Genomic DNA, 22004 nt, shown 5'->3' with positions numbered 1-22004 from the left:
AGAGCGCAGCCACAGGGGTGCGGAGGGCAAAGCGGAGAGATTCCCGCACAGAGGATCGGTGCTGACTAGCACTCACCAGCCCGAGAGGCTTGTCTGCTCCACCGCCAGGGCGGGCGGGGGCTGGGAGCCGAGGCCCGGGCTTCAGTCAGATCGCAGGGAGAGGACTGGGGTTGGCGACGTGAACACAGCCTGAAGGGGTTAGCGCACCACAGCTAGCCAGGAGGGAGCCCGAGAAAAAGTCTGCAGCCCCCAAAGAGGCAAGAGACTTTTTCTTGCCTCTTTGTTTCGCGGCGCGCAAGGAGAGGGGATTCAGAGCGCCGCCTAAACGAACTCCAGAGATGGGCATGAGCCGCGGCGATCAGCGCAGACCCCAGAGACGGGTGTGAGACGCTAAGGCTGCTGCTGCAGCCACCAAAAATCCTGTGTGCGAGCACAGGTCACTCTCCACACCGGCCCTCCCGGGAGCCGGTGCAGCCCGCCAGTGCCAGGGTCCCGTGATCCAGGGACAACTTCCCCGGGAGAACGCACGGCGCGCCTCAGGCTGCTGCAACGTCACGCCGGCCTCTGCCGCTGCAGGCTCACCCCACATCCGTACCCCTCCCTCCCCGCAGCCTGAGTGAGCCAGAGCCCCCGAAGCAGCTGCTCCTTTAACCCCGTCCTGTCTGTGCGGGGAACAGACGCCCTCAGGCGACCTACATGCTAAGGCGGGGCCAAATGAAAAGCTGAACCCCAGGAGCTGTGCGAACAAAGAAGAGAAAGGGAAATCTCTCCCAGCAGCCTCAGAAGCAGCGGATTAAAGCTCCACAAACAACTTGATGTGCCTGCATCTGTTGAATACCTGAATAGACAATGAATCATCCCAAATTCGAGACGTGGACTTTGGGAGCAGGATATAGTAATTTTTCCCCTTTTCCTTTTTTTCTGAGTGTATATGTGTATGCTTCTGGGTGAGATTTTGTCTGTATAGCTTTGCTTTCACCATTAGTCTTGGGTTCGGTCCGTCCGGTTTTTTTTTTTTTTTTTTTAACTTAAGAAAAATTTTTTTTCCTACTAAGTGTTTTCCTAATGATTTTTTCCTTATTTTCTATTCTTAGAAATTAAAAAAATTTTTTAATAAGTTTTTTCATATTTTTTATTTTAAAAAATTAAAAAATATTTTTTCTTAATAAATTTTTTGTTAATTATTTTTTTCTTATTTTTTATTATAAAAAATTAATAAATCTATTTTTAAAAATTAAAAAAAAATTTTTCTGAATACATTTATTCTTAATATTTTTTCTTATTTTTTATTATAATAGCTTTATTTTATTTTATTTTACCCTCTTTCTTTCTTTCTTTCTTTCTATTTTTTTCTCCCTTATATTCTGAGCTGTGTGGATGAAAGGCTCTTGGTGCTCCAGCCAGGCATCAGGGCTGTGCCTCTGAGGTGGGAGAGCCAACTTCAGGACACTGGTCCATAAGAGACCTCCCAGCTCCACGTAATACCAAACGGCGAAAATCTCTCAGAGATCTCCATCTCAACATCAAGACCCAGCTTCACTCAACGACCAGCAAGCTACAGTGCTGGACACCCTATGCCAAACAACTAGCAAGACAGGAACACAGCCCCATCCATTAGCAGAGAGGCTGCCTAAAATCATAATAAGGCCACAGACACCCCAAAACACAACACCAGACGTGGACGTGCCCACCAGAAAGACAAGCTCCAACCTCATCCACCAGAACACAGGCACTAGTCCCCTCCACCAGGAAGCCTACACAACCCACTAAACCAACCTTAGCCACTGGGGACAGATACCAAAAACAACGGGAACTACGAACCTGCAGCCTGTGAAAGGGAGACCCCAAACACAGTAAGATAAGCAAAATGAGAAGACAAAAAACCACACAGCAGGTGAAGGAGCAGGGTCAAAACACACCAGACCTAACAAATGAAGAGGAAATAGGCAGTCTACCTGAAAAAGAATTCAGAATAATGATAGTAAAGATGATCTAAAATCTTGGAAATAGAATAGACAAAATGCAAGAAACATTTAACAAGGATGTAGAAGAACTAGAGAGGAACCAAGCAACGATGAAAAACACAATAAATGAAATTAAAAATACTCTAGATGGGATCAATAGCAGAATAACTGAGGCAGAAGAACGGATAAGTAACCTGGAAGATAAAATGGTGGAAATAACTACTGCAGAGCAGGATAAAGAAAAAAGAATGAAAAGAACTGAGGACAGTCTCAGAGACCTCTGGGACAACATTAAACGCACCAACATTCGAATTATAGGGGTCCCAGAAGAAGAAGAGAAAAAGAAAGGGACTGAGAAAATATTTGAAGAGATTATAGTTGAAAACTTCCCTAATATGGGAAAGGAAATAGTTAATCAAGTCCTGGAAGCACAGAGGTCCCATACAGGATAAACCCAAGGAGAAACATGCCAAGACACATATTAATCAAACTGGCAAAAATTAAATATAAGGAAAACGTATTAAAAGCAGCAAGGGAAAAACAACAAATAACACACAAGGGAATCCCCATAAGGTTAACATCTGATCTTTCAGCAGAAACTCTGCAAGCCAGAAGGGAGTGGCAGGATATACTTAAAGTGATGCAGGAGAAAAACCTACAACCAAGATTACTCTACCCAGCAAGGATCTCATTCAGATGTGATGGAGAAATTAAAACCTTTACAGACACGCAAAAGCTGAGAGAGTTCAGCACCACCAAACCAGCTTTACAACAAATGCTAAAGGAACTTCTCTCGGCAAGAAACACAAGAGAAGGAAAACACCTTCAATAACAAACCCAAAACATTTAGGAAAATGGGAATAGGAACATACATATCGATAATTACCTTGAATGTAAATGGATTAAATGCTCCCACCAAAAGACACAGGCTGGCTAAATGGATACAAAAACAAGACCCATATATATGCTATCTACAAGAGACCCACTTCAGACCTAGAGACACGTACAGACTGAAAGTGAGGGGATGGAAAAAGATATTCCATGCAAATGGAAATCAAAAGAAAGCTGGAGTAGCAATTCTCATATCAGACAAAATGACTTTAAAATAAAGACTATTACAAGAGACAAAGAAGGACACTATATAATGATCAAGGGATTGATCCAAGAGGAAGGTATAACAATTGTAAATATTTATGCACCCAACACAGAAGCACCTCAATACATAAGGCAAATACTAACAGCCGTACAAGGGGAAATCGACAGCAACATAATCATAGTAGGGGACTTTAACACCCCACTTTCACCAATGGACAGATCATCCAAAATGAAAATAAATAAGGAAACACAAGCTTTAAATGATACATTAAACAAGATGAACTTAATTGATATTTATAGGACATCCCACCCAAAAACAACAGAATACACATTTTTCTCAAGTGCTTATGGAACATTCTCCAGGATAGATCATATCTTGGGTCACAAATCAAGCCTTGGTAAATTTAAGAAAATTGAAAACGTATCAAGTATCTTTTCCGACCACAACGCTATGAGACTAGATATCAATTACAGGAAAAGATCTGTAAAAAATACAAACACATGGAGGCTACACAATACACTACTTAATAACGAAGTGATCACTGAAGAAATCAAAGGGGAAATCAAAAAATACCTAGAAACAAATGACAATGGAGATACGATGACCCAAAACCTATGGGACACAGCAAAAGCAGTGCTAAGAGGGAAGTTTATAGCAATACAAGCCTACCTCAAGAAACAGGAAACATCTCGAATAAACAACCTAACCTTGCACCTAAAGCAATTAGAGAAAGAAGAGCAAAAAAATCCCAAAGCTAGCAGAAGGAAAGAAATCATAAAGATCAGATCAGAAATAAATGAAAAAGAAATGAAGGAAACAATAACAAAAATCAATGAAACTAAAAGCTGGTTCTTCGAGAAGATAAACAAAATTGATAAACCATTAGTCAGACTCATCAAGAGAAAAAGGGAGAAGACTCAAATCAATAGAATTAGAAATGAAAAAGGAGAAGTAACCACTGACACTGCAGAAATACAAACGATCATGAGAGATTACTACAAGCAACTCTATGCCAATAAAATGGACAACTTGGAAGAAATGGACAGATTCTTAGAAATGCACAAACTGCCGAGACTGAACCAGGAAGAAATAGAAAATACGAACAGACCAATCACAAGCATTGAAATTGAAACTGTGATTAAAAATCTTCCAACAAACAAAAGCCCAGGACCAGATGGCTTCACAGGCGAATTCTATCAAACATTTAGAGAAGAGCTAACACCTATCCTTCTCAAACTCTTCCAAAATATTACAGAGGGAGGAACACTCCCAAACTCATTCTATGAGGCCACCATCACCCTGAAACCAAAACCAGACAAAGATGTCACAAAGAAAGAAAACTACAGGCCAATATCACTGATGAACATAGATGCAAAAATCCTCAACAAAATACTAGCAAACAGAATCCAACAGCACATTAAAAGGATTATACACCATGATCAAGTGGGGTTTATTCTAGGAATACAAGGATTCTTCAATATACGCAAATCAATCAACGTGATACACCATATTAACAAATTGAAGGAGAAAAACCATATGATCATCTCAATAGATGCAGAGAAAGCTTTCGACAAAATTCAACACCCATTTATGATAAAAGCCCTGCAGAAAGTAGGCATAGAGGGAACTTTCCTCAACATAATAAAGGCCATATATGACAAACCCACAGCCAACATTGTCCTCAATGGTGAAAAACTGAAACCATTTCCACTAAGATCAGGAACAAGACAAGGTTGCCCACTCTCACCACTATTATTCAACATAGTTTTGGAAGTGTTAGCCACAGCAATCAGAGAAGAAAAAGAAATAAAAGGAATCCAAATTGGAAAAGAAGAAGTAAAGCTGTCACTGTTTGCAGATGACATGATACTATACATAGAGAATCCTAAAGATGCTACCAGAAAACTACTAGAGCTAATCAATGAATTTGGTAAAGTAGCAGGATACAAAATTAATGCACAGAAATCTCTTGCATTCCTATATACTAATGATGAAAAATCTGAAAGTCAAATTAAGAAAACACTCCTGTTTACCATTGCAACAAAAAGAATAAAATATCTAGGAATAAACCTACCTAAGGAGAGAAAAGACCTGTATGCAGAAAATTATAGGACACTGATGAAAGAAATTAAAGATGATACAAATAGATGGAGAGAGATACCATGTTCTTGGATTGGAAGAATCAACATTGTGAAAATGACTCTACTACCCAAAGCAATCTACAGATTCAATGCAATCCCTATCAAACTACCACAGGCATTTTTCACAGAACTAGAACAAAAAATTTCACAATTTGTATGGAGACACAAAAGACCCCGAGTAGCCAAAGCAATCTTGAGAATGAAAAAAGGAGCTGGAGGAATTAGGCTCCCAGACTTCAGACTATATTACAAAGCTACAGTAATCAAGACAGTTTGGGACTGGCACAAAAACAGAAATATAGATCAATGGAACAGGATAGAAAGCCCAGAGATAAACCCACGCACATATGGTCACCTTATCTTTGATAAAGGAGGCAAGCATATACAGTGGAGAAAAGACAGTCTCCTCAATAAGTGGTGCTGGGAAAATTGGACAGGTACATGTAAAAGTATGAAATTAGAACACTCCCTGACACCATACACAAAAATAAACTCAAAATGGATTAAAGACCTAAGTGTAAAGCCAGACACTATCAAACTCTTAGAGGAAAACATAGGCAGAACACTCTATGACATAAATCGCAGCAAGATCCTTTTTGACCCAGCTCCTAGAGAAATGGAAATAAAAACACAAATAAACAAATGGGACCTAATGAAACTTAAAAGCTTTTGCACAGCAAAGGAATCCATAAATAAGATGAAAAGACAACACTCAGAATGGGAGAAAATATTTGCAAATGAAGCAACTGACAAAGGATTAATCTCCAAGATTTACAAGCAGCTCATGCAGCTCAATAACAAAAAAACAAACAACCCAATCCAAAAATGGGCAGAAGACCTAAATAGACATTTCTCCAAAGAAGATATACAGATGGCCAACAGACACATGAAAGAATGCTCAACATCCTTAATCATTAGAGAAATGCAAATCAAAACTACAATGAGGTATCATCTCACACCGGTCAGAATGGCCATCATCAAAAAATCTAGAAACAATAAATGCTGGAGAGGGTGTGGAGAAAAGGGAACCCTCTTGCACTGTTGATGGGAATGTAAATTGATACAACCACTATGGAGAACAGTATGGAGGTTCCTTAAAAAACTAAAAATAGAACTACCATACGACCCAGCAATCCCACTACTGGGCATATACCCTGAGAAAACCATAATTCAAAAAGTCATGTACCAAAATGTTCATTGCAGCTCTATTTACAATAGCCAGGACATGGAAGCAACCAAAGTGCCCATCATCGGATGAATGGATAAAGAAGATGTGGCACATATATACAATGGAATATTACTCAGCCATAAGAAGAAATGAAATGGAGGTATTTGTAATGAGGTGGATGGAGTTAGAGTCTGTCATACAGAGTGAAGTAAGTCAGAAAGAGAAAAACAAATACAGTATGCTAACACATATATATGGAATCTAAGGGAAAAAAAAAAAAAAAAGGTCATGAAGAACCTAGTGGCAAGATGGGAATAAAGACACAGACCTACTAAAGAATGGACTTGAGGATATGGGGAGGGGGAGGGGTGAGATGTGACAGGGTGAGAGAGTGTCATGGACATATATATACACTACCAAACGTAAAATAGATAGCTAGTGGGAAGCAGCCGCATAGCACAGGGAGATCAGCTCAGTGCTTTGTGACCACCTAGAGGGGTGGGATAGGGAGGGTGGGAGGGAGGGAGACGGAAGAGGGAAGAGATATGGGAACATATGTATATGTATAACTGATTCACTTTGTTTTAAAGCAGAAACTAACACACCATTGTAAAGCAATTATACTTCAATAAAGATGTTAAAAAAAAAAAAAGATACACCAGTGGCAAATAAGCACATGAAAAGATGCTCATTTATTAATTATTAGGGAAATTCAAATTAAAACCTCAGTGAGGTACCTGTGCACACCTATCAGAGTAGCTCAAATTTTAAAAGTTACCAATTCCAAGGTACAGTCATGACTTAGAGAACTAGAACCTTCACACCCTGCTGGTGGAAATGTAAAATGGTGCAGCCGCTTTGGAAAACAGTGTGGCAGTTTCTTAAAAAACTTAAATGTAGAACTACTTTATGATTCAGTCATTCCACTCCTAGGTATTTACCCAAGAGAAATGAAAGTATATCTCCATACAGAGACTTATACATGAATATTCATAGCAGCTTCATGTGTACTGGCCAAAAATTAGAAACAACCCCAATCCATCAACAGGTGATAGCTGGATGAACTGTCACACATACACAAATGAATACTCACAAATAAAAAGGGATACACTGTGCATAAATGATTCAAAATGGATAAAACTCAAAATATGCTAAGGGAGAAAGGCAGGCAAAAACGAGTAAGGTTCCATTTATGTAAAATTCTAGAAAACGCAAACTAATCAAAAGCAGATCAGTGGTCACCTGGCTGGGGGAAGGTAGAGGAGGGAAGGATTACCAAGGGACATAGGAAACTTTTCAGGGTGACAGGTATGTCCCTAATCTTGATTATGAGGATGGTTTCACAGGCATATGGAAACGTCAGAACATATCAAATTGTACATTTTCAATATGGGCTGTTTGTTGTTATGTTAATTATACTTCAATAAAGCTGTTTTTAAAGACTAATCATAATTATTTCCCTTTGTATATCCACATCCCTGTGCAATATAAGTTTGCAGCTAGTCCCATCACGAGGAAGTGTCTTTCTCCATCCTTAGAATCTGGGATGGCTAATAGAATGTGCTGGAAGCGATACAGTTGCCTGTTCTGAGCCTAAGCCTTAAGAGACCTGTACATTCCCCACTGTCTCAGTCCATTTGGGTTGCTGTAACGAAACCACCAGCTAGGCGGCTCAAACTACTACCACTTATTTCTCACAGTTCTGGAAGCTGGGAATTCTGAGCTCAAGGTGCCAGAAGATTCAGTGTCTGGTGAGAGCTCACTTCCTGGTTCATGGATGACCCCCTTCTCAATGGGTCCTCACATGGCAGAAGGGGAAAAAGTGCTCTTAGGGGGTCTCTTTTGTAAGGGCACTGATACCATTCATGGAGACTCTGCCCTCCTGACCTAATCACCTACCAAATGCTCCCACCTCCTCATACCATCACATTGGGGGGTTAGGACTTCAACATATGAATTCTGCGGGGGACACAAACATTCAGACTATAGCACCCACTCTCCCTCAGAACCCTGCTGCTACCATACGAACAGGCAAGTGTGATGGAGGATGAGAGACATATGACCCCTTCATCCCCTCTCCCTTTTGACATCCAGCCAACCCCCAGAAGTAGAGCCACTGACCTGATCTGCAGCAAAGGAAACTAAGCACAGGAGGGGTTTCAGCCAAGACCGTACAACCTGCCCAGCTGAGGCCAACTTGAACTTTCAACCCTCTGAATCATCATCTCAATAATCATTGTGTTAAGGCACTAAGTTTTGGATGGTCTCATTTGTAGTTAATACATAAGTGATCTCCTTCCCAGCCAGGACCATATGCCTCACTCACTCAGTTTTGCTTGGTCTTGGTAGGGCAGCTAGAGATTTAGGAACTGTTCACTATCATAGGTCAGCTACCTTCACTCCACTGAAAACTCATTTTTCATATACCAAACGTGAGTGTCTACTATGCTCTAGGCACTGTGCTAGACCCCAGGGGTAGATGTACGAGAGAGATGGTCCCATCACAGGAGATCTGAGATTACAAACTAGAGTTATGGGCAGGTAGCAGTGAACAGATCAAATTCATTATTTCCCTTTTTTAGGTGGATTTTGTTGTCCTTCATGTTTCCAAAGCAGTTAATTTCTTTCTAAACTCAATACCAAATCCCTCCCTACTCAGAAGAATTAAAGAGAAAGGGGGTAAACCTCCAATGAAGCAAGACGGAATTCAGACAGCTTTAGAGAAGGATGCCATTCAAAGAAGGAAGGGATCGGAAGCAAGGAGGAGGCGAGCTTATGCAACAATTGCTGAGGGGCAAAGTTGCGTAGTTTGGAAGCAGATGAGAAGCCATAGGATTGGGCTACAGAAAAAAAAAAAAAGGAACTAAATTCATCAAGTGCAAGTATCAAGCATTTGCTCTTCATATTTTTAAAAAGCTGAAAATCCCAGCTTCCAGATGTTCTACGTCAGAGACGTTGAACCTGGAGACAGGCTGATCCATCTTAGTCAACTGCCATTTAAATGTCCTGCCCTCAGCTGAAGAACACACATATTTTATAATGACCTCCGGGAGAGCACGGCTTCTCAGGGCTGGGGCCATTTCCCTCCCAAGAAATGGCTTATGTATGTAACAACGAGGGCAAGGAACAAAAGTATGAGGTGTCCTTTGCTCTTTATATCTCTCTAGATCAACAGAATACTTATGATTGCGCTCAGAAATATTCCTATTAGAGTATCGAGAAAATCTACCTCTTTATGCCCCAAATATCATCCTGGTTGTTCATCTCCTATTAAAAGAGTAGCCTGTCACCTTAAGGGGAAGGGACAGCAGCCAGGTCATATCCACAGAGCTCGATTTTGGATGAATCTCTTTCCGTCATCCTTCCTAAGACAGGATGGGTCACTGGTTCTACTCAGATGCCAGAAATAACTAAGGACTAGTAGTTATCCACTTATCGGCCAAGGGCTGAAGAAACAGGACAAGGAATAGCTAATTGATATCTAATGGCATTTTGAGTAAAAAACAAACACCAAAAGACTTGGTTTAAAAACCCTGATTTAAAGAGAAAGACAAATACCATATTATATCTCTTACATGTGGAATCTAAAGTATGACACAAACGAACTTATCTACAAAACAGACTCACAGACACAGAGAACAGACTTGTGGTTGCCAAGGTGGGTGGGGTGGGGGGGAGGGATGGATTGGGAATCTGGGATTAGCAGATGCAAACTAGTACATATAGGATGGATAAACAACAAGGTCCTACTGTATAGCACAGGGAACTATATTCAATATCCTGTGATAAACCATAATGGAAAAGAATATGATAAAGAACGTGTACATATGTATAACTGAATCACTTTGGCATACAGCAGAAATTAACACAACATTGTAAATCAACTATATTTCAATAAAATAAAGGAAAAAAAAACCCTCCTGACTTATGTCTCACCACCTTTTTAAGAGAACCTATTCATTAACTTAGGACTTGGCCATGCACACCCTAAGACGGAAGCCCAGGGGGAACTTAGAGACAAGTGGAACAGCTTCTGCAGCCCTTTGGGGGTACTCCGCAAGTCCCCTGGTAACACACAGACCCTTGTCCATCTAGCACGAGTTCACACCACCCCCAAGAGGCAGGCTCTTCTTCTTATCTCGCAGGACCCCTGGGGATCCTGCTCAGATGAGGGTTCTCTAGGGAGCTCTTCACCAGGAACCCCACTCTTCTTCCAAATTACATCTTTCCAGATTCCTGGAAAAGCTTTCACCTCAATGGAGAAAAGTCTCTTTAAGCTGGTCACAACTTTTCTTAAAAATTGTTTTATTCTTTTCTTTTTTTTTTGGCTTTGAGCTTTGTGCCTTTTATCATTAAAAGTGCAGTATCATTTAAATAAAAGCGAAGAGTGACACTTCTAAGAAAACAATTTCCACTGGGGGATAGCACTATTAATTTTAAAAGGTTATTACTTCAAAGAGCCCCCTTTCAGCACACGGTATTAAACAGCGCAAAGCTTATTAGCATGTCAACAGGCCATACACCAGCAATTTGCTGTTGGTTCTGAGACCTCCAAAAGAATCTCCTTTGCTGGATAAACAAAGGAGCAGGGAGCATGCTGGGAGCAGGCTGGCTGTGCTTCTAGCCCTCTCCACGTCAGCACTGCTGAGAGCCAGGCACTGGGCCACGGCCACCTGCTTAGCGAGCAAAACTGGATGCACCACTCATTCTCCAAGTACCACAGCTCTTTTTTTTTTTTTTTTTTTTTTTTGAGACACACTTTCATCAGATATGTTCCCAACTTCTGGCTCCACTTGGCAACAGGCCAAGCCCAGTAGCCTTCATGGAGGAGCAGTGAACTTGTGAACCATCTGGAAATTCAGTCCCCACAAGACATCAGGGAAATCTTTCCATTATATCCTGTATTCAACTATCATGGTAGATTACAAAGCCCAAAAATAAAAGTCCAAAACAAGCCAGTCATAGCCCAATTCACTGGCAGACTGTATTCTGTACCTTCCAGATGCACTGGCCTCTGAGACAGAAGCCAACAGAGAAAAGACCATTCCATAGGAAAGAAAATCATCTTAGCTAAGAGAAAAGAATGTAGGATATTGGGGTTTGCAAGCCTTAATTTTAGCCATAGTAAAAAGTAACATCACTATATCGCTTAAATAGCTAGTAAATGGAATAACTAAAATGGACCTGCACGTTAAAAAAAAATAAAAAATCAAGTACCAATTCTACTTTCATTATTGCAAATACTGCTTAGAGAAAATAGTCTTGCTGGAGCTTGTCTGTTATGCAACCAATAAAATTCAGAGGGGCCAGGGTGAAGGAGAATCAAAGGGACTTTTTCCAAAGCCCAGGTGCATGCATTCTAAGAGGAGAATCAGTTTGATAATACATGCCTGGTATGTCCTGCAGCACCGCTCTATGCCGATCAGGAAATTACTGTCATCATACATACTGCTAACAAAACCAGACTCCCTCATCTCACCTCACTTCAATTTGACCTTGTGGATTTGCAGGAAAGACCAACAATAAGTCCAAATGCAATACTGGTGGTATAGAAGATAAACGCTGTCTCCAAGACACACAAAATTAAAGTTGGCCTATTGAAGATCTATATCCGACAGTTTTGAAAATTTATCAGGATTCCCCCACTACTGAAGAAGAAAAATCCTTTCAAATTTCCTAGGAAGGGCTTGACAAATGAAGATATGGCGGGTGGACACACTCTCCCTTTAGAAGTGGATAGTTCAGAGATAAAAATAATAAAAAGTGCCGTCAAAAATCAATGTTACAAATACAGTTTGATCACTGGCGCTAATAGTGAATGCCACACGACTCAGCTTGCTCCTTTCTCTGTATGAAATGTGACTTGTCATCTGTCACATGGAACAGGTTGACAATTGCCATCACATCAGGGAACATCACATCTGCTCAGGCCATCAGCCACTTGCCACAAATGCTCTTCAGTCTGAGGGTGTTACCTGAGAATCAGTTACAGTGTTGGCAAAACCAGAAGTCTTTTCAAAGCTGAGCTCCGGCGTCGAAGGCTGACATGATGAATGTCTCCAAAGGTGACTGAACCCACTCTCGGCGACCAGATTCCGGGGACCAGACTCAGTTCCATGTGGCAGCTTTAAAGCTCACACACATGTCTATTTTTGATGCTCACATACTGATTTAGTCTTAGCTCAGTTTAAAGAACTAAAATCAGATGCTGTCAGAACCAGTGCACATTTTCTTATGCTCTAACATGAGCATATCTGTTGCCCACATTGGCCATCAGAAGCAAATATCGGCAAAATAAAGAGTCCTGGGGTCTGCTACCGATTTGAACCATTACTCTGAGCAGTTGATATCGTCTCTGCATCTAGATCTTCTGAGGGGATTAGACTCAGTAATGCCTGAGACCCCTTTCTGTTTTAAGATTCTGTGCTTAGGAATTGCCAATAAAAAGGGAAATGTATGTCAAAAGACTGAAATTTTGACCTCAAAATATTTCAAACTTCCTTTAAATGCTGAGTAACAAATTTCTGACTTCTTTCAACCATGAAGGAAATGCCTATATTTGAATAAAGGCAACATCAAGGAAAGCAGAGCACAGAAGGAGACCAGCCACAACAACAGTATTCAAGCCCCTAGATGCAGCCATTCCTGAAGCATCTGCTTCAGGACCTTTCGATTCTGTGAGCCAATAAATTTCCTTTTATGCTTAAGCTTGTTTACAGGTTGAGTTTCTGGTCGTTCAAAACAAGATGATTCCTGACTAATAGAATGGAGAATCTTTAGGACCCCTGAAGAGTGTTCAATATTTTAGTTTCTCTCATTATTTTGGGTACCAGATTAAATATACTTCAACCTCAGTAACTTGATCTTTAAAGAAGAATTGGACTTTGTGACCAAACTTCTTATCCTGAAATCTGCATTTGTCTAGCTTAGTCTGTAATCCAGTGGAAAGAAATTCGTATAGGCTCCACTGAAGGAAAATGGAAAATGTAAAGAGGAGTGAGAGTTAACAATGGGGATGAATTAGTGAATGCCTAGCCTCTCTCTAGAAGCCCTGGGCCAGCCACACAGAGGCACTGGCCATGACTGCTGAGGCCTCATTTGGTCCTGGTTGTGCAGAATAGCCAAGGGCAGATGGAGGCAGAAAACAAGAGCACACCCACATCTCAGAGATTGCCAAAGGACAAACCTGAGAAGCACAACATATCTGCAGGTCCAGGGAATGAGAGCCTGCTAGAACCACAGCAAAACGTAATTCAGAGGCACCGAGTCAAGAAGTCCAGCATAATAAGGCAAAATGGGACTGCCTACTCAGACCTCATTAAAAATGCGTTCCAGTGTCATGGCACACAGAGTCAGCCTGGGAAAAGGTTCAAGGTGGACAGAAGGTAGCCTACCTTTAAGTGTAGGAGAAAGAAAGAAAACGGAAAGGGGACCGGAAAAGGAAGAAAGAAGATAGAACAAGAGAAACAATGAAGTACAGTGGTTAAGACCAGAGCTTCTGGAAACAGACAGACCTGGGTTCAGATGTGGGTTTTTCTCCTTCCTGTGACACTTCTTTTCCTTCTCCTTTCCTCCTTTCCTACTTCCTCCCTCCCTCCCTTCTTTTTACGATTTCGTTTTTAACAATTTTATTGAATTATAGTGTACATACCATAAATTCACACATTTCAAGGGCACAAGTCAGTGACTTAGTAACTTTACCAAATGGTACAGCCTTCACCATAAATCGGTTCTAGAACGTTGTCATCTCTCCAGTAAGAACCTGCATTCTCACTTACAGTTAATCCCCATTCCCATTCTCGGCTCCAGGCAACCACTATTTTCTGTCTCTATAAGTAAATCTATTTTCTGCCTCTATAAACTTGCCCTTTCTGGACACCTCACATAAATGGAATCACACAATATGAGGTCTCTTATGCCTGACCTCTTTTATTTAACATAATGTTTTTGAGGTTCATCCATCATCCATGGCATAGCAAATGTCAGAAGTCTGCCCCTTATTTTTGCTGAAGAGTAGTTCACTGTAGGTATGAGACATTTTCTTAAGCCTCAGTTTCCTCATCTATAAGATAAGGATAAGAATAACAGAACCAATTTGATAGAGTGTTACAGGGATAAATGAAATAGTGCATACTAAGAGTGTAGCACAGCAGGGGGCACCCAGCACAGGCATAATTAATCTTAAGAAGCTACAGTAGTAATATAAAGAAAGCACTGCTATTTCAACCACCCTCAATTCTCTGACTTTACAAACATCACCTTCCTCCTACTTGCTGTTCAGCAAAGAAAAGGAAGTTACATTTGCCTGCATTTTTATAGAAAAGGAAAGAAGAACAAAAGCTACGTGAGTGCCTCGGGCCCCACAAGAACCTCTGGGTGGAATGGGGAGGAGTGCTTTGGCACAGACAGCTCACGAAATACAGCATCTCCTAAATAGCACCACCCCCACTGTTAGAGAGCCTGTTGCTTCTAAGTGCATCCGGGGGAAGATGGCAGAATGGCGTCCATAATGCACAGATTCACTTTCTAAAAAATGGAATGACAATGATGTAAGAGAAAGCTCTCTAAGTAGGAATAATTGTGTGAAAGTGAGGAAAGGAACAACTACAAGTGAATTAGAAAGTGTCACCCAGATCCTGCCGTGTATTCAGTTGCTACAAGTTCTCCCCCAGGGAACTGCAGAGGCAGCCCTGCGGCAGCGGCCGAAACTCAGACAGGACAAAGGAAAGAGGCTGCCCATTGTGAGGAAGCATCCTGCAACTCTGATTACTGGTCCAGCTTCCCTCTCTTTCCTGTAACTGACTCTGAAAATACACTTTTTAAAGCTCAGGACTTTAAATTTTTCATCATTCCTGCCACAGAAATACATTAACCGAACACAGAAATGTGCGTGGAGAAATGCATTACAGGGTCCCAAGCAGGGAAACTACTGACACCTTTCTCTGCTGCAGGGCCCGTGGAAGGAAGACCCACAGAGACCTTTAGCGGAAGTATATGGAATGGAGCTGGAGCTTTCAGAAGAGGAAATAGACAGATTATAAAAGGGTGGGATTTTAGGTATGGGAGACTTTCATATGCTTAGTAAATGTTCCTGAAAATAGCGAATATCCAAACCAGAATCTGAATTTCAGTTAGAGCACAGCGTTACTGGAAAACCCTCAGAAACCTCTAAGTCAACCCATCCATTTAATATCTAGAAGAAGGAGGAGGAAGAATAGAAACACACACACAAACACATCCATGACCTTGGCAGGGTAGATAAGGACCTTTCATCATTAATTTGATCTAGGACAAATAAAAGAAAGAACTATAATTTTGAAGGCTACACATTCTTTGCTAAGAATAAAGGCTCAACAGATGGCTTTTGTGTTTAGTCAAAATAAACACTTCAGTGAAGTTTCCTTAGACCTACAAAGTCACGGCAGGAGCCAAATATGAGATCAAGGTTAGACATTAAATTGCTCTATGTAATGATGTATGAAGAATTTTTTGAGTCTTCTCTTGGTGCTTGAGGGACTAAGGAGTCTAGGGACCCAAGAATGATAAAAAAAAAAAAAAAAAAAAAAAGAGGGACGAAGGGAAGATAACTCTAGAACAGTGATTCTCAACAAGGTGTGGTTTGACTCTCAGGGGGCATTTGGCAGTAGTTGGAGACATTTTTAGTTGTCACAACCGGAGGGAGAGGTACAACTGGCATCTGGCGGGTAGAAGCCAGGGATGTTGCCAAACATCCTACAGTACACAGGTTGGCTCCACAACAAGGACTTATCCCACCCAAAATGGCAATAGGGCCAATTTTAAGAAACCTGCTGTAGAAGAAAATAAAAGGAATCTGTTAACAACTTGAAAGGTCACGGATCAAACAGAAAGACAATAGAGGAGAAATTCCCTGGGACCAAGGATGGACCAGGAAGTTTTAATGACATCTATTATATTTTAAGTTATTTTGTGTGCTTATAAGTACCGAGATCTCTCTTTCCATTTCCCTATGTTAAATCTTATTACACAACAGCCTTGTGGTAGGGATGCTTTGGAGAATAAGGAAGAAGAGCTACAATCACCAGGGAGCAGGGAGATAGGAGAATAAGGTGCAGTGACAGATACCAACGGTGATGCTTGAACCAGGCAAGAACAGAGAGGGCAGCAGCAGGGCAGGCTGCCATGTCCTCACCTCGGCAGTCTCTCAAATTATTGGGGAAGGGGTGGAAGCTCTGCCAGAATGTGGCAAGGAGGCTTGGGGAGATGGTGACACAGGTAAGGATACCTCAGAGTGACAAACTTGCTTGCTGCAAGGTGTTTAGATCAGAGAGTTCCACTTATAGCCAAGGCTGACCAGAGCCTGCAGAGCTGGTGTGTACAGCCTTAAATTGACCAAAGACATGAGAAAATCTAAATACAGGATCAGTCTGCCTCTCTCAAGCCTCACAATCCCCATGCCAGTTTTCAAGCACCCACATATGCCAGGCGTGGTGCATGGCACTCTTCATCGTCAGGACAAGATTGTGACATACATATAACTATTTCCATTTTAGTGATGAGAAAACAGACTTGGAAAGACAAAGTTACTTCCCAGGGTTACACAGATGGAAAATGTTTGAGCCAGTCTTGGAACCTGGTCCCCTTGACTTTAAGGAATGAGAAACAAATTATAGTGGAAATATAACAAGTGGAATAGAAATGAGTACCTAGCACATAAACAGATGATCAATATTATCAGTTCAAATAAATGTGAATTAAAACAAAATAACATTTTAAAATCTATTAGCAGATGTGAAAAATCATAAGGGTTAAGGAAGTATAAATTGAAATATACTTTCAGGAAGGCAATTAGGCAATAAATATAAAGAGGGCTAGCAAGATTCCTACTATTTGACCAAGTAATTCTATTTCTAGGATCTTATTCTGAAGAAATAACATAAATGAAGGCAGAGATTTATGTATAAATATTAATTATGGGGTCATTTATTATAGCAAAAAAGGAGAAATCTGCTGAATATCATAATTAATAAATTTTAGCATATCCATAAAATAGAATTGCATATGTTTACTAAAAATTATTTTACCAAAATATTTAATATGGAACAGTGCTTAAAATATCAAAATAGAAAGGACTATACAATCACATCTTCACTGGGATACCAATTTTTTTAATATCTAAGAAAAAGGATGGCAATAAGATATGCCAAAATATTAGTACATTTTTCTCTTTTAAATACCTTCCTGTATTTTAAATTTTTTCTATAAAATTTATACCTTGCATTTATAATTGTAAACAAAATGAAAACCAAGACGACCTAGATGTTTCAGTAAGTTGCAGAAAGAATTTCATACATGATGACTGGGTTAGGTGACAGTAAAGTAGGCAAGAAAGACCTTCAACAAGGAAGTCTTATTCTGCAAAATAAATCCATGATAATGCCCCCCAAAACCAGCACCACCTGTGGGGTGCCAGAGATACACAGAAGACTCACAGTGCTTCCACTGAGAGGGAGCTCAGGGGAAAGAAGGAGAGGGGTCCAAAATCCTAAGAAAAGATCAGGGCTCACCAAGAAACGTGAAATTAGGTAGAAGCTAAGCAGGTAGAAGCCAGGCTGACACTGCACGATGTAAGCAATTCTTAAAGCATCCTCTGCCTCAGGAGGAGGAGATGATTATAGTCTCTGGTGATGTTAATCTAGATAAGAAGGAGCCCCTTGACATTTCTATAATAAAGTGCTTCCTACTACTATACAATGCCTGCAAGCAACAGCCAACTCTTAAAACAGGAGTCAGCTGACTTATTTCTGTAACCAGACAGACAGTAAATATTTTAGGCTTTGCAGGCGGTAGAGCTGCTCAACGTTGCCATTGTAGGGTGAAAACAGCTGGGAGACAAGGCATAAATAAATGGGTGTGACTGCATTCCAAAAAAACGGAATTTACGAAAACACTCGTTGCCATAGTTTGGCCCACTGGACATATATAGTCTACTGATCTCTTAAGACTTCAAGCATGGCAAGGAAAGCTTTCTATTGTGGCTTTTCCCATTGGTCATGCTTCCTCGTATTAATGCACCAGAGTTTGAATTTGGTAGACTATGTGATTATTTGGGGAAAGAGTCTGGGTAGATTCTAAGGTAAATCAGAATACACGCTCATTTTACAGCATTTCGGTAACTGAACGGACAGCAGGCAAAGTGTTAGGTCCTCTGCAAGGTGCTCCCAAATCTTGCAGTGACACAGGTTGATCAACGTACAGTCTGACTCTGGTGATGTGAAGTTTCTTGGTTACCCTAGTGGAGTGAGCGTCACAGGCTGGCAGGAAGAGGAGCCAGAGACTGGGGACCCAGGAGTGACAGAAGGGCACTATTTGAGTGGAGTCTTTTAGGCTGAAAACTCCAAAACCACAGGTCATGCTTTGATGAGTCACATGGCCTTCACTTCATCTCTCACTCAGAAAAAAAGTCTAACGGCCTGACAACGTTGAATTTTACCTCAGCCCTGTGATCCTACAAAACAGTGAAAATTAAGAAATGGCCCTTTGTGTTCCAGAAATCAGCTTACTTCAGAGAACGGCCCTTCCCCTGTGACTTAGAAAAGACTCATGGGTGGCCCCCTGTCCCTGTTTACCTATGGCAAAGACAGGCACAAACCCTCCAAATTTCTATTCTTTGCCTCATAAATAACTAAATGAACTGCGTATCTCCACTGATCAGAGCAAGAATGCTTATTAACCAAGGTTTGGTTCTGATTCCCTCACTCCTCCAGGCCTCTGAACTCTGGTCCACCCTCAACATGAATTAGGACACAGCCCGCCCCTCGCCCCACCCCCAGAGAATAGGCTGGCCTCGGGGTCACATTCTCTGATCACAACGTCCTTTGCTCCCACTCACCCACACCTGGCTCCCTGTAGCCTTGGGTACTCCTCTAGAACAGAAAACCCCTTTTTGCCTAATTTGAGACACTTGTAGTTTTTATGGTCACAACAATTTCCCTACTGCCATTGTCCCTTTCTGCTTTGTAATATTCCTTTTGAATAAGTCTCTCCTGAGTCTGGATTGGTTTTTCTTCTACAGGCTCTGGTTGATAATGGTCCCCTACCAGCTCTCCATCTCCCTCCCCTTCTCCCCTTTTCCCCCTCTTCCCACCTCCACGTCTGCTCTCTCCCACTCCACCCTGGCCCCACTACCTTCCTCAAACTCCAAGCATGTTTCCATTCCAGTGTCTTGGCACTTATCCTTGAAACTGATATAATCTACAAGTACCTGGGTTACTCCTTCAGTTCATTCCAGCATTTGTTCAAATGCTAGCCTGTCTGAGAGGCCTTCCCTGAGAGCTCTCTATAAATTACCAACTCTATCTCTTTCCTTTCTCCCTGATTCCATACTGCCTTTTTTCTTTCTTCCTTCCTTGTGCATACCTCCACCTGACATAGATTTGTTTATTGTCTGTCTCCCAGCACTTAGGATATAAACTCTATATGACCAGGGACTGTGCCTTCTTTGTTCATTGCTGTACCTTTCGTGTCTAAAACATGGCCTGGGGTGGGACAAAGTCAGCTGTCAGTAAATATCTGGCTAAATAAAATGACCTGACTAAATAAAGTGAAATCTACTAGTGATAATTATTGAACGCTTACTCGTTATCAGCTCTGTGCTATGATTCCTAAGTCTTACAATTATCTGTCAAGGTAGGGATAATCATCTCCTTTTACAAATGAGGACACTGAATTATAAAGATTCACTAAAATGCCCAAATTTTTACAGTTAAGATGTGCTCAGGCTAGGATTCAAGCTGACCCCAAAACCTTTATATTTTTTTACTATAATATAGCAAGTTCCCTTCTAAACCTTTATTGCTGGTGCCATGCAATTGCCTGCAAAGAAAAGCAGAAAGAAGTCCTAGAGAACCACTTCTTTTTGGCACCAGGAGCAAGGATCTGGAGGAGAACCTGCAGGGGCAACTGACAAAAGGTGCCCTCCAGCAGTCCGGGGGAATGAGAGTGAGAATGCCAGCAACTGGGTGTGTACGAGAGCCGGAAGCTGGCCACTCCAGCTCATCACCATTGCCTCAATAGCCAGCTGTGCCTGACACACAGTAGGGGCTAGACATGTGTTGAATGAAAATGCCACAGAGACATGGAGGAAATGTAACCACCAGAGGAGGAAGGGCACACTGGGGAGAAGCTGTGAGGGCTTATGCTAGAGGTGGCAGTTAAAAGTCCCCTAGAAGGACAAGTAGAATTTGCATTTAGATAAGCAACTGGAGGAAAGGCCTTCATGTCCTAGCTGGGACTTACTCAGCCCCAAGTCTCCTTGCCCATGCCATCTCACTGTGTCTGGCCCAGGGCACAGCTCTCCAATGGGAGGTGTTCCAACCTGACCTGCTATTTCATAGAATCACAAAAATTAATTACCGAGCTGGAGGTGGAACATGTGTCTCACTTATTCTTCTCAAAACCAACTCTAAATCTTGAAGGCAAAAATAGCAGGCATTGAATACTCTTACCATTTCCCCATGGATGCAATGGATACTTAAATAGATCTATATATCTTATTTTTGACTGAAAAATGTTTGTCAAACATAGAAATGACCTAGTTTTTATTGAGCTCCTAATATGTGTCAGGAACTGTGTTAGGCATGTTACGTGTGACAATGCATCTACTTCTCACAAGAACCTGTAAGATAATGATTATGTCCATTTTACTGAAAAGAGACTGAGGCTCAAAGAGGTCCATCATCACTCCGTTATAAAAATCAGGGTGAAGATTTAGGTCCATCTGACCGTAATACCCTTGCTCTGTCGGCTGTGTTATTTTGCCTTCCAAGACATGAACTTTTTACTAACTTCTTCATATTTTGCTAAATTAAGCACCAACACAGAAATGGGGCTCCTCCCCCAGGAAACCAGTTCCCTTTGACAGCGGCATTATCCAACATAGTAATTGGTGCATAAAATTGCAGGTGTATTCCTCCTTCATGAATGCTGAAAATGAGAAAATAAACTGAGCAATCAGATAAATCAAGGGCAACTATTTACCTCTTAAGGGGATTCTGCCTTTTAAAAAAGACTGAAATTAATGTCCTAATTTATTTCATTGTTGTTAATAATGAACGTGTTAGTGGATTGGGAAAATGGTAATCAATTTACCTGTCATGCAATGTCTAGTATAATCTGCCCATTTCTCAGCCTGGGCAAAGGAAACCCTCAGTGCTATGGGACCTGGCCCGTGGTCACAACTGATTGCCACGATAGACAATCGGACTCAAGCTGGGCTGATTAGATTTTGTCCAGAGAATGTTTCAGGCATGGAGTATGAACACAAGGAGTCAGGGTAGCTATAGCCCACAGTAACCCCACACCACACACAAACAAGAGCAGAGAGAAATCAGTATACACAATGAGAGACAGGAAACTGAACGCAGCAGACACATGAGGCCAGACTACACCAAAAAGCCAGAGAGAGTGGCTGACTGACATTGCAGAGTGACAACTTTCTACTTCTGGGGAGGCCCACCTATTTCCTGATATTAAGTTCTTAGAGTCCCCTGATATATTAAATTTCCCTTTATTTAAGCAATTTTCGGGGGCTGTACAGGCATACCTTGGAGACAGTACAGATTCAGTTCCAGACCACAGAAATAAATATCTTAGAG

At 41.3% G+C, this 22004-nt stretch overlaps 2 long non-coding RNA genes across 2 annotated transcripts in view; one reads left to right on the top strand and one right to left on the bottom strand.

Annotated features, from left to right (window-relative positions):
* The window catches only part of LOC309642188, a 376450-nt gene extending 354986 nt beyond the window's left edge, over positions 1 to 21464 (top strand). The window contains exon 3 of the long non-coding RNA XR_014253033.1: positions 7032 to 21464. This is a non-coding gene — a long non-coding RNA (uncharacterized lncRNA). The remainder of the gene's footprint in view (positions 1 to 7031) is intronic.
* LOC309642191 overlaps positions 1 to 22004 on the bottom strand; it is a 378428-nt gene that overhangs the window by 332822 nt on the left and 23602 nt on the right. The gene's annotated exons all lie outside the window — the stretch shown is intronic.

Source organism: Balaenoptera physalus (genome assembly GCF_965194825.1).
Source record: "Balaenoptera physalus genome assembly, chromosome: 14".
Taxonomy (NCBI): domain Eukaryota; kingdom Metazoa; phylum Chordata; class Mammalia; order Artiodactyla; family Balaenopteridae; genus Balaenoptera; species Balaenoptera physalus.
The sequence above is the reverse complement of the archived record's forward strand: the minus strand, read 5'-3'. Positions and strand labels throughout refer to the sequence as shown.